Raw genomic sequence first — 14,446 nt, forward strand, 5'->3', positions numbered from 1 at the left:
GCCCAGGAGAAGCATCAACTCTTTGAGGAGATGTGGAAGAAATAATTTATTTTTTTAAGTTAAACTTGGCAGTGAAGATTCAGAAAAGCCTTAAGCTGTCTTATAAAAACCCATCTCTTCTACAGAAAATGATGACAAGGGACTCACTTTTTAAAAGGTCAGATCTTTGGGATGAGAGATGCAGTATTGTATGGGATAAGAGCTGTGCTATACGGGAGGCTCTGGGATTAATGTATTCTACATCACGATTCATAATAATCATACTTAGTGTAAATGGTAAATATTTTTTCTCTTCAGAGTTTGTGCCACAATCAGCTTCTCACTTGTGGAATACGGTGTCAATGTAGGAATTTGGAGACTGCAAAGGCTTCTGAAGGCTGTCAGTTGAGAAATCTGTGACAAGAGACATAAAGACACTGACAATAAATCCACAATATAGGACAGCTCAACCTTTTGATCCTGAAATGTTTGCTTTTTATCTCTTGATATAAGTTTACACAACTTTACTGATAGAAAATAATGAACTATTGTGAACATAATTCATTACTAGAAATCATTTCTCTTCCTCAGGAGAAAAAGAAAAGAAGAACAATGTATAATAGTGAACATTCCTCCAACTTCTCCTGTTTATGTTACTCTTCTAAACAGTAACCTTAAAAAGATCTGCTTTTGACATAAGCAGAAAATTCTAGTCAGGAGGCCAGAAATAATATGTTTCTGATATTTTTCAAGCAAACCAAATGCAACCTAAAACCTGTCTGAATTACAATAAATGAGTGAATGCATAGAACTATAACCTTCCTCTACTGCATGATGCTTGAAAATTGCTAATAGAAGACAACTACAGCCCAACAATATGCTTAAGTTCAGGTCCATGCAGTTCAACAGTTTGCAGAGTTGCCAGCTCTCACATAAACTATGAGCATCAAGCCATGCAACATCATTATTAAAAGATCACCTTGCTGAGAACCTGGATTTTCTTAGAAATGAATGAATGAGTTTTCTGTTGCAGAGAGGAATTTGAAGGTAAGAATCTAAAAGTCTCAGCATTCTGGGCACAAACCAAACATATTTCAAACCTATTTATTTTGTCCTTTCTTAAGACCAATATTTTGATGATCCAGTGACTGACTTGTTCTGTGCAAAATAAGGGAGACTTGAATTAGTGTTAGTGCTTGCCTTTTTCTTTTCATTTTTCTTTTTTTTCTTTCTTTTTTTTCTCTCTTTTTTTTTTTTTAATATCTGTAAAACTTCTCATACAGTTGAATTAGTAAATGCTACATTTTTGAGCACGCTAGTGCCACACATAAACCAGGACCTCATCTGTTTTGCATTAGGCATGACTGTCTCATTCTCCTTATGCATGAGTAACATTCTGTACCAAGCCACTGGCTGACACAAAAATACTGGAGAAGTCCCAACACAAGTTCACAAAGATGATAAGAAGGTTAGAGACCTTGGCATATGAAGAAAGATTGAAGAAACTGAGTTTGTTTAGTCCCAAAAGGCTAAGTGGGGTTTAACTAAAATCTTTCAATAACTAAAAGGTAGTTACTGACAAAATAGAAGCCCCTTCTTCACTGAAATCTGCCCTAAGCTAAGTGAGTCCTAGTGAAGTCCTAATGAATCCAGATGTCAGCGCAGAAGTGACTGTAGGCTAATTAAAACTGCTGTTTGGATATACACTGAAAGCTCTCAGAATGACAGATTTTTTTCTTTACTGTGTTTATAAACTCGATCTCAGCAAGCTCTTCTGCAAATTCTCTCCACTGACTTAAGGTTTTCTCTTCATTCTCCTTTTGTTTGCTTACTGTTGACTAGAGATATCTTTCACTTGTATATTACTTTATGTACATTATTGTTTTTTTGTTTTGATTTGTTTTGTTTTGTTTTAATTCAAATACAGTTTTGGGTACCTCTGTGAAATTCTTTAAATGATGGGTGACTGAACCTGCAAAGCTCTCATTTGTTATGCAAAGATGCTTTCCTAGGGCCAGATTAACTGCTGGAATGTATTGCTGACCTCTAGGTTTATATACTGTGTGAGTGGCCTTGTGATATCATTTGCTAACTACATACTTGACAAAAAGCAGACTAGTGATCAGGAACTGCTTACCATAGGTAAGCAGTAGGTAAGTTCACTGCTGGAACAGAAGTGGATGTATGTAAATGAGAACTCTGACAGGAATATTTATGGGTAGATTCAATGACCGTTCCTTTTTTCATACAGTATTAATCATCTTCCAGCATTAATGTAACCTACTGATAGAAAAATGTAGGCACACAGCTTATTTGCTTCATACCTCGTGTTTGCAGTGTTACTGAATGGAATGTTAACTTGAGCTTCTTCTGAAATAAGTTACTTTGTACTAAATGTATTCTATCCGAACATTATTAATGAGCGAGCTCATGCTATTTATAATTAAAAATAAGGCCGGGGGGGGGGGGGGGGAGGGTTGTGTTAGGATTTAGTTCCTGGAAAAGTACCTGATTAACTATCCTGGAAAAGTACCTGATTAACTATCTGGGAAGCTAGTTATGTGCAAAACAGGCTAGCTCTTCCCTTAGTGCCGCCACATTACCTTGTGCAGCCCACTGCTAGAAATGACAGTATAATTGTATCCCAGTGTAGTTGGCATTTTAGACATGTCATTAAGAATGTATAATATTTAATGATCAGAACCTGCAATAGGATATTTAGTGTTCTTCAAGATCAGAAGGTATGACCTTAAATTGGCACAGAAGTGCATCTTCTTAAAATTCTTGCAGAGCAATGTTATTTCTGAACTACATGTGTAATCTAAATGGTGGTAAACAATACCTATGTCCAACAGATCATCCTTATAAAGAGCAGCAGCATTCATGTACATGAATGCTTTTCCTGGATTAAGGCTTAACTCTTTACGTGTATTTGAAATTAATAATCCAAGAGCACTCACAAATGTGAAGCCAAATTTTGAGCTAATTACTCAGACTGGTGCAAAGCTGCTTGCATGGGTAATTGGACTGAAGTTGAGATCATTGCTTTTGGACCTGATATAAAACAGCATTTGTTCATGAAAAAGTGGGATTTAATCTCAGTGGAACTAGTAGTTTAAATGCCTCTCTTGAAAAGAGTAACTTTCTTTGCTTAAATACATTTTTAAATTGCAATTCTTTGATAGAATACAAATAGCACTGAGAATACTGTTTTGGTCATAAGGTCCCTTGGTATATTTTATCTAAATTCTTGATCAAGATACCAAGTCAAGTAAAGGAACTGCTCCAGGAGCAGCTTCTTCAGATTAATAATGAATCTACTTTATTCTAGGGAGAAAAATTGTAAGGAGAGCAGAAACTGAATTTTCACATAGGGCAGACAATCTGTAAAGTTCAGTCATTTACACTCCCCTGTTATTTGGTCTCTAAGCCATAATTTAATGAGCTCTCCTTAGCTGGGAACACAGCAATCGTCAAGCTGAAGTTTTCTGATGCCCCTTGGAAAAGAACGCTTCATATTCTTTTGAATAAGTCAGAATGAAAGAAATCTGCATATCCTTTGCTCTTTGAAGTCTTGTAAGACTTTCATTTACAAAAAAAAATTAAAAAAATAAAAAATAAAATTCCTGTGGACCAATGTTATTTCTGGACTGCAAGGGTAATCTAAATGGTGGTAAACTATTCATACTTATGTCCAACAGATCGTTCTTATAAAGAGCAGCCAGAATTGGATAAAAGAACATTTAAAAGCTCAGGCCTATTGATAAACAATTTTTTAAGGCTTGTTCAAAACTACATATAGACAGTGAATGATGAAGGAAGTAGCTCTAAAAAAATAAGTTGAAATGCATAATTATGCAGTGCTTGTGACTTGTTGGGATAAGGGGACAATGGGAATACTTTATCTTCTTTAAAATCATACAAGCTACATATTTTAACAGAGTAATATTAAAAGTCATTCTATATGTATTTATCAGGAAACAGGAAAAAAGATGAGAATTGTTCAGACAATTTTTTTTATTTTTTTTTTTTAAGAAAAGGGCATATGGTGGATGGAGGAACCTGGGATGACAGTTATGTTAGTTATGTTATAAATAGATTTTCTTTAATAGAGAGTTCAGGTACCCCTTTGCGTGTTTGTTTCTCTTTTTTTTGATCAAATAGTTCAATTTATTTTAATTAGTTCCTGTTTTGTTGTTGTTGTTATTTTTTTTTCTCTTGTGTTTTGGATATGCAATCAAAAGCAATGGAATAAAATTCTGTAGAGGGAGCAAAGAACTCAGTTTGGATGGAGGTAAGAATTTTCTCTTTTTCCCTTCAAGGATAAACAGTGATGCCTCCAATTTTGTAGCATTTATGTAAACTTTTGGAAGGATGCTGTTCACATTTTCCCAGACTATCCCAAACTACTTCCTTCAGCCACACCACCTCTGATTAGTTAACTTTTCAAAGTTGTTTCCAAACTTTACTACGAAATGGAAGCTCATTTCTCTCTTTTTTTTTTTTTTAAATTGAGCTAAAAAATGTATGCAAATTCTACTTTCCTAATACAATCCGTGCCTTACAATCGCCTTTAGCCACCTATCCCAGGTCTCCTGCTGCTTCCAACAAAGCAAGAGCCACAGCCTGCAGGGGGGAATATTCAACAGCACACGGTGGTGTGGTACCAGGCCAGGTCCCAACGTGGCTTAGCATGGACATGTCTTCATTCCCCTGCTGGGACCAGCACTGGCTTTACCTCACCAGGGGTCTGGGGAACGGGGGCTGCGGTCACCCCCAGCAGCTCCGCTGTGCCGCCCCTTCCTCCTCACACCTCTCCCCTGCTCCAGACTGGGCTCTCCAGGGGCTGCAGGGCAAGCTCTGCTGGGCGCCTGGAGCACCTCCTCCCCTGGCTGCTCGCAGGGCTGCTTCTCGCACTCCTTTCCTCACTGCCAGGCAGCGTTTGGCCCTTGCTGAGCTCCGCTCTCCCCCAGGACCCCACTCGTGTCCGAGGGGTTCAGCTGGGCTCTGTGGTGGGGCCGCTGGAGCCAGCATGGGGCAGCCCCGGCTCCGCCTCACAGAGCGGCCCGGCAGGCCCCTGCTGCTACCTGGGCACCTGCACCCAAGAAACATGTATAGTGGGAGAAACAGGGAGATAACAGGGATTCTCAAAGCAGATTCAATAGGCAGCTTTGTGGGAAATGACACATTGCATAGAAAGAGAAATTGTGTTAAATTAACTCCCTGAAAGGTGCACCAAATTTATATTAGAAGTAACATTTCAAGCTTCCTTGACATGTTCTGGAGATCATGTAAGCATGGAACAGATGTGTTCTCCCATTAAAAAGATTAAAATAATCACCAAAATATATTGATGGTACAGAAAGTGATACAGAGGATGCCAGTAATTGTGCCTTATGGAATATATCCAATGGAATAAAAAGTTGAAAAACGTTGCTTACTTAATAAATTAAATCCAGAATATTTACAAATATTGATTTCTCTTAAAATTGGGTGAAAAAAAAATAAAAGAAAAATAGAAATCTCTTCAGATTACCTGAAATCGGAAGTGATACAAATACTTATAAATGTAAAGCAAAGAATTAATAAACTATTCAGAGGAAAAAAAGGCACCATGGTAAAGAAAATTAGCTAAAAGAACATTTATGAAAAGGGCAGTGAAACTGATAAAAGATTCTAGCTTTTCTCCTCAGGAGAGCTTATCTGAAAACCATTTGTTAAATAAGAACTGAAAAGGGATATGATAAGAGATCCTAGATCTATTAAATCTGTCTTTTAGGATTTCTATACCTATTGTGTCATATCATTTCACAATACAGAGTGAATAAAATCTTATTATAAAAAGTGAAGCTGTCATTTATATCAAAAGATGCAATTACATAAGAGGAGGCAGTCTCAAATGAGGCTGAAAATACTCGAGGTTTAATAAAACTTTTAGAAAGTTTGCTACATTTCAGAAACAGGAAGGCCTTTGAAAAGCATGTGGAAGTGGCAATGCCTGATCAGCTGGTTTGTTTTCAAACCTACAGCTACAGCTTCCAAGACAGATAAAAAACATCACTAATACTGTTTGCCAGCAGAATGTACTGTTTTGTTGAAAGAAAAGTGTATCTCTGGAATGGGACAATTTTGAAAGACCCCACCAAACAATAAACTACGTTTACTTGCTTCCATAATTTTAATTGTTATTATATTACTATTACCTTGTTACTGCAACTGTCATGTTACACAATGATTCATCACTGTAAAAACAATTTTAACAATACTTATCTCACAATAAAGTTCACAGTTCAGGAAAGGATGACCCTCCAGAAATCATGCATTTCATGAAAACAGAAAAATATTTTTTTTTATTTTTTTTAATAAATTGTCATAAGAAAGACGTTCATTTCTAATCATTTGCTGTATATAGATATAGGTATATAGAGCTGAGACTCTTATTGTCAGATATCCCTTTAAAGGTTATTAAAATATACACTAACACACTGCCCAAAGGAATGAAGATTAATGCGTGGTCTGCTACTAAAAATGAGACAGCTAGTATCATAAGGGGATAAGATTCAGATAATCTTTCATCTATGATGAATTGAGTCTGCCAATGCAGCTCACAAAGATACTTGTTTTGTCATCTAGACACATAAAAGGACTTCGACTATGTTGAGTGGCTATCATTATTGTTTTGAGCTATTTTGAATGATATGAATTTTGTCTGATCTTAAAGCGCATTAAAGAAGTCTGCCTAGTATTTATTCTGGGGAATAGTATTGTGTGTCAAGAAAGATTGTAGAAAAGAGTATCTTATTTTGTGGTTTATTCATAAATACTGTGACCTTCAGAAAAATCACTTAATCTACTCTCTAACTCTACTGCCCATTTTTATAAACAGTAATTCTCAATTTTAAGAGCATTTTTGATGATATAATCTATCACTAGTTTCAAAAAAAAGTGAGATGTAATGATGATAAGAGAAACACAGTAAAATAAAAGCAGTTTAGCTTCCTGTTGTTCTTGCTGGGTCATTCTCTGTAGCTATAGAAGCACTACCTGGAATAGTGAACAAGTAAACTTTAGTGTAAGGCAATATTGTGGGTTTAGTGGAGACTTATCAGCCCAGAGTCCACAGTCTGTGACTTGACAAAAGATTGGACCAGATTATCCTAACAGCACCTATCACTTGAAGAATCTAGTTGATATTAGTAGTCTCAGCTGAAATCAAACAAAAAGAGAAACAAAAAAGAGAAAGACAATAGATACTTTTCTTTCTCTTTTCCCTGCTTGGGGTTGGCTGGGGAGTGGGAAGGCAGACGACGACACTAAATGATCTTTAAGGTGCTTTCCAACCCGAGCCATTCTCTGATTCTATGATTCTGGTCTTTTTAAATACCGGTCTTTAATAATAATAATAATAATAATAATAATAATAATAATAATAATAATAATAATAATAATAATAATAATAATAATAAAAAAGTGTCAATAATTATACCCAGTAAATAGCCGGGTAGCTGAGTTAACTAGAACACATTGTAAAAATTTCCTTCTACTAAGACAGGTGAAATGTTGAAGGCTGGGCCTTAATGTAGTGTATTTGATGCTAATGAGAAATTTATCATTCCAACAGCTCTCCTTAATTAGGAAACCCAAAGGATATGGACCTTTTAGAAAGAAAATAAAATGTACAGCAATTCCTGTCACTGCATTTAAAATTATTGCTTCAAAACATTTAAAATAGTTGAGAAATGAGTTTAGGAGAAAAAAGCATAAAATATTAATAACCTACTTTTAAATAACATACAAACCAAGGCAGCAGGAAAGAGCTCTCATATTTCCCCTTACATTTCTCTGTAATTAAAAATTATTAAATTTGTACAACAATTGTTTAAGAATTGCTACTATTCCTGGATAGTCAGAGAGAATAATGACAACTTATTAAAAAGAATGCTGTATATACAAAAATAACAAACTGAATTGGAAAAAAAAATTGAGATGTTTTAAAATTTCAAGTTGAAAGTAGAAGTGGGCACACCAGAGGCTGCCTCCACATGCAATTCATCAAGTTTTCTATCATCTGATCAACCTTTCTGAAAATATTTCAAAGTATTTTTGTCAAGATTGAGATTTTCCTAAGTAACACAGCTTTTCACAGTATTTTTCTATCTGTGTAAAAATATTTATTTTACATTTACTGGAGGGAAAGGAGAGGTAAATCTTTCCAAAGACTGTTTTTTTAAAAAGGCAAAAATGTGAATTGCTGCTTCTTCCACATTTTTCTACAGTAGGAAGAATAAAGCAGGAAAAACGGAGAATCTCACCTAGATTAAAAAAAAAAAAAAAAAAAAAAAAAGTCCCTGAAAGTGTTATGTTACACAAAACTTTTAATGTGTTGTTTTATCTTACACTGTTACTAGAAACACTTTGTTTTTTTTTTTTTTTTTTTTTGTAAATTCTTCCACAATGTGCAGCCAAGGCTGTGGTTTTCAAAACAACATTCAGAGATGCAATGATGGAGATATTGTGAAATGGGAGACTGGCTTGAGGCAGATCATTGCTGTTTCTTGAAAGCATAGATATACTGGTGGTTCCAATTACTGGAACAATTATTCATATTAGAAATTTTCTGCTCTTTCCAAAAAGCCATATTTAGAGTAGAGAGTACAGAAATAGTAAATGCAAAACCTATTAGGAGCCAAACAGCTTCTTAAAATATTATTTCTAAAAGAACTACAGAACAGAACTGCAGTATTTAAAGGATCAACTTTCTATTGTAAATGGTTGGACTCCTGAGATACAGTTTTTCGACTGATATAAACAGATATAATTCCACTGGCACCACTGACTTTCATCAACTGATATTTGGCCTTTTCTCAACCCCATAAGCAAGGATTGCACAAGAGGGGATCAGCACAAGTGATCCCATTTGAGGGAACCAGAGTACTTAAACTGATGTTAAATGGGGCTTAGGACTTAGATCTCTTTCATATGGTTGAATTTGATCAATAATAAGTGCCTGCTTTGTAGTGCATGGCATGGGGTAAAAGCAGACGTGGGATTTATCTCTTCCCAAGGGACATTAAAGAACTTTAAAAACTGAAAACATCTTTCTTATGTTAGAGGGCAGAAAACTCTAAAGGCAAGCAGAGTTCAAATTATATTTCATATAAATATATAGACACAAAATGTTATGTCTATTAAGTAAATATACAGTAATAGTAAATTGTACTTAGTAAGTTTTAAGGTCTGGTTCACCTCTGCCTGAAATTACTTGTTTCAGGGTGACTATGTTGTTGTTAAAGTATTTCCCATCTTTGAAATATTCTGATATTTTTTACACAATGTAATTATTACTGGTTGGCTGAAGTAATCTATTGGCTATATTAATAGATATGATCATTGATAAGATGTTATTACATAGGCAAGTGTGAAATGCATACAAAAAGTTTTTTTACAGTTATAGATGTAAGAGAAATTTTTCTAAAACCATAATTTTTTGTCCCAATCGGTATCTCTGACATTACAGTATACTACTGTATACTTAGAAGAGAAGAATATTTGAGCTACAATAACAAGGTTAAATCCAGTCATAAAATGCTGGTGCAAAGGAACAGTGTATACCTTTCTTACTTGATGAAACCTTGATCTTGGTATACAACTTAAAAGAATTCTGCATTATATAGATGTTTCCAATTTATTACATCTTTGATATTCTGAATGTTCTGCGCTCAAGCACCAGAATTTCTATGACCTTAGTAAATAGAATCATAGAATGGCCTGGGTTGGAAGGGACTTTGAAGATCATCTAGTTCCAACCCCCTGCCATAGGCAGGGAGGCTACCCACTAGAACATGTTGCCCAGGGCCTCATCTAACTTGGTCTTAAACACCTCCAGGGATGGGACATCCACAACCTCTCTGGGCAACCTGTGCCAGTGCCTCACCACCCTCTGAGTGAAGAATTTCCTCCTAACTCTAATTTAAATCGCACCTCTACTAGTTTAAACCCATTCCCCCTTGTGCTGTCATTATCTGCTTGAGCAAATAGTTGCTCTCTATCTTTTTATAAGCCCCCTTTAAGTACTGAGAAGCTGCAATGAGGTCACTCTGGAGCCTTCTCCAGGCTGAACAGCCCCAGCTCTCCCAGTCTTTCTTCACAGGAGAGGTGCTCCAGCCCCCTGATCATCTTCGTGGCCCTCCCCTGGACCCACTCTAACAGCTCCACATCCTTCTTGTACTGGGGGCCCCAGACCTGCATGCAGCACTCCAGGTGGGGCCTCACAAGAGCAGAGCAGAGGGGGACAATCACCTACCTTGACCTGCTGGTCACACCTCTGTTGATGCAGCCCAGGATGCAGTTGGCCTTCTGAGCTGCAAGTGCACACTGCTGGCTCATGTTGAGCCTTTCACCCACCAGAATCCTCAAGTCCTCTGCAGGGCTGCTCTCAATAAGTTCCTCTCTCAGTCTGTACTCATGTCTGGGATTGCCCTGACACAGGTGCAGCACCTGAAAATTCAGTTAGAGTTGTTGAAATACAGTTAATTGTTTATGCCAGCTGACTAGATGAGCATCAGATTGTTTTTATTCTTATTTCATGAAATACAAGGATATAATAAGTGTAAGTCATAAGAACTTAATAGCAGAAGAGGAAAACAGAAACTTGCTTATAAATGCAGATTTTGTGCTATTTCTTAAAAATGTTTAGGATGATAAAAATTTAATGGAAATATTCAAGATGGTGCTAATACGACATAGAAGAGAAACTCAGCACAAAATCTCAGTCAGCCTGAAGGCAATTTGGTTTTCAGAATTGCATGTCCATTGGTGAAAAAAATATATATATATTAAAAAAAATCTGTTCACTGTAAGTGTATAGAATGCTCCTAAACTCCATATAAGCTGTATTAACATGTGTTGAATTTTACAAACTACACAAAAATTTACTGATTTAGTAATTGACTGCTTGTTGCACCCTCATAACCTTCAATGGATTAGCCACCTGGGGCAATGACATATTACTTTTATGGAATGATTGATCCATTTTTATTTCTATGCACACTTCTGGAGCTCTGCTTGTTATTAGTCTGTATACAAAGGCTTTATACAAACAGTGTTTTCAAACTGATATCTCATTCACAACTTCCTCTTTAAATTATTTTTATTTATGTCACTTACTGTGTATTTTAATGTGGAGGGATAATCTGAATAAATATCACCATAATTTTCCACGTTAGGTTAAAACTGTGTAGTTTTATTTAGATAAAGACTTTCTTATAGAGGTACTACTGATGAAAAATAAGCTGCATAACCCAATTAAATTGGGCTTGTTTAAAAAGTATACTCAATTCTTTCACTTATCTGGTGTGAGAGAAAGAATTTATTTGGGACTATTTCAGGTACCATGCAAAGGCAAGACCACAGCCTTAGAATTTGAAGGAGCTATGAGTGGTGTGGAAAGTCAAAGCAAAATTCTGCTAATACAGGTAATGTGTCCACATTTTTTTCTTTTCATACATTTCCTCCCTACTTGCAGATTGCTATATTTCTGTAACAGTTTATCAGACACAAGAGACAGAGGAAATGGCAGTCCCTAAGTAGAACTAGCTGGTGGAAGAGCTGCAATTGTTTTTGGATCACTGCTTACTGTAGGAGTTTGACCTCTAAGATAATTTCATCTTCTATTATTAGGTCTTCCTTACGTGAATATTGCCAGTAAAGCTAAGAAGTAGAAGTACGTCTGCCACCTAACAGAGAATGTGGCAGAGCATCCAAAGAACACTCCATCTTTGCCTATTAAGTAGAGTTCCAACCAAGTCATCCTTGATTTTACTAATTGTTATAGAAAAATCTAAGCTAAACCCATTAGATGGGCTTTAATAAAGACAGCAAAATGAGAATTATTTGAGTCTATTCATCCTTGTGTAAGATCACCTCACTGTTATGCCCTGCATGGCTAAGGAAGAGCCTAGAACTTTTCTACTTTTAGTATCAGTGTTCTTTTATAGTGTGGTCCCACTGAGAGGACATTAATAAAACAGCTATAGTTCAGTGCAATTCAGCAGAAAATTCTTGTAACTCTCCCTACTTTGTCTCATTAATACTTCTCTGAGCTTTTCAATCTGAAGGGCATGTTGTGAACCTGGATCATTGCTCAGTAGAAGCTTTGCCCAATCCTAAGACCAGCTCCAAAAAGGCGGTACATGTTTAATTGATAATCCACTGGCCTGTCCTCAGCCTCCTTCCATTTGTCCCCAAGGCCAAAATAAGATATTGCTTATTCAATTGCTTAGATCCTGAATGTTTACAATTTGCTTGGTTCCTCATTTTCTTCCTTGAAGGAATACATCAGATGCGAAAAAAAAGAAATCTTAAGCTTTTTAAGTAAAGTGCTAAAAATATGCATATTTAATAAAAATACTTTTTTTTCCTCTGCATAAGAAACACTTTAAAATGTATTTTAGGCATGTACCTCACTGAGCAACAAATAATTCTCATTCACTCTGGCTTAGCTTCTCTTTTTTTTCTCTCTTTTTTTTTTTCTTTTACTGCAGACACGTTAATAAATAACAGATCCTTCCAAGTATCTTAGGTTTTACAGGTAACATTATAATCTACCCTCCTGGATATTTTCTGTGTGACGTTACTTTTGAGCTTAGCCCACCTCAGCATCATGTGTGGGAGAGTGCAACAACCTGAATGTTTTAAGAATAAATAAATAGATAAATAAAAAATCACAGCTGCACTAATAATGCTTAACCTTTATATGACATATTTCTCCTGAAAGATGTTCTACTGTAATCAATAGACCAATACTTTGTTATTTTAGGGTTAAGAAGCCAGTGGTGCAGCTTTCAAAAACATGAAAGCTGTTCAGGAGCCCAGAATACTCTCCCCTTCTCCCCTTATCCTCAAAGGAAATCTGCGTCCAAATTTTCACATGTATTTAGGCCTTTAACAATTCCAGCCTAGAGGAATTTCTAGAAGTCATCTTAGCTCGCCTACATATGGTTGAAAATTGAAATGAGCCCCTAAGGCTATTCTGTGCATGCTTGAATAACTTTGAAAATCTGGCCATTAGGCATTTTGTAGTTCATTTGCCATTGCCTTGCAATGAAACCTACACTTCTAAGAATCAAAATCCTTCTTCCAAAAGAGGGAATTTGAGAAAATAAATCATATAAGTACTTCTGGAAATTGTACTTTATGCATGTAGGGCTACAATGAATGGTAGAGAGGGCTGCTGCCACAGACAGAAATAGCTGTGCCCAGGAGCTGGAAAGGAAGCAGTACCAGCTGGTAATGACTTTGGGCAGTGGAGGTGGGGATGATAGCAAGAACAGCCAGCAGTGATCAGATTATGGCTCCATGGTGCTTTTCCTTTGGAAGCATGGAATAAGTAGAGTGAAAAAACAGTGCAGGAGGAGAAAGAAGGTACAGGGGACAGCAGGCAACCTGAGGAGATTATTAGCAAGTGGAGTGAAGCAGGAACCTAAGCAGCAGAGCTAAGAGGTAGAATGGTCTTGCATCAGGCCAAGGTTACAAGTGGGTTGGTGAAGCCGCAAGCAGGTGTGATACCAGGAGATAAACAGAGCAATGGGGATGGGACGAGAGAAAGGGGAAAAAAGTACTGGGACAAACATAGTGTGGAGTCAAAAAAAAAAGCAGTGAGAAAAGAATGTGAAGAGACAACAAAGGAAGAGTCAAAGCCTGGAAATTATTAAGCAGAGAAATTTTTTTTTTTTTCTCCTGGTGCAAAGAAACAGCAACTGTGGATGATGAGGGAACACACACACGTACTAATAGAGGCAACAGAGAAGAGCTGCAGTTAAGGAGGGGTAAATGGCAACTGACTACGTGGGAAACACAGCTGGCAAGAGGAAGCAAGCATAGGGTAAGAGAGGTGGAGATGGCAAAGGAGACAATGAAAAAATGGGGAAGGAGGCAGGCAGGATGTCATGGGAGAGCACTAAATGCAGCAGATGAGAAAATCAGCAGTTATCAAGGACAGGTGGTGAAAGGAGAGGAAAAGCGGGGGTGAAAGACACTGCAGGTAGTAAATGATCTCTTTGGCAAGGAAGGATGACAAAAATCAGATGATGTCCTGAGCAGGCAAGGTGGCTGGGGAGCCAGGAGAGCTTATGGAAAAATGGTGCCAATGTAGTGCTAGGGGGAGGAGAAATTAAGAGCCCATGCAGTCTGGGAGGTGCTGGTAGGCTGTAGGTAGTACAGTCATTTGGACACAAGGTAAACTGAGTTGTGAGGAGTGCTGGTGAGACTGTAAGGTTAAAAGGAAGACGAGAGCCCATGAGAGGAGGTGGCAAAATGAGTCAGGGTATGGTGGTGCTGAGAGATGAACCAGGCAGTGGCAGAGACTTCAAGAGCTAGACTGACAGAGATGAAAATCAGAACAAAAAGCAAAGCAAAAGATGAGGAGGGAGCAAAATGATGGCCAAGAGAGACTGTGAGAGCAAGTGGT

Source organism: Anser brachyrhynchus (assembly GCF_964034855.1).
Source record: "Anser brachyrhynchus genome assembly, chromosome: 2".
Taxonomy (NCBI): Eukaryota; Metazoa; Chordata; class Aves; order Anseriformes; family Anatidae; genus Anser; species Anser brachyrhynchus.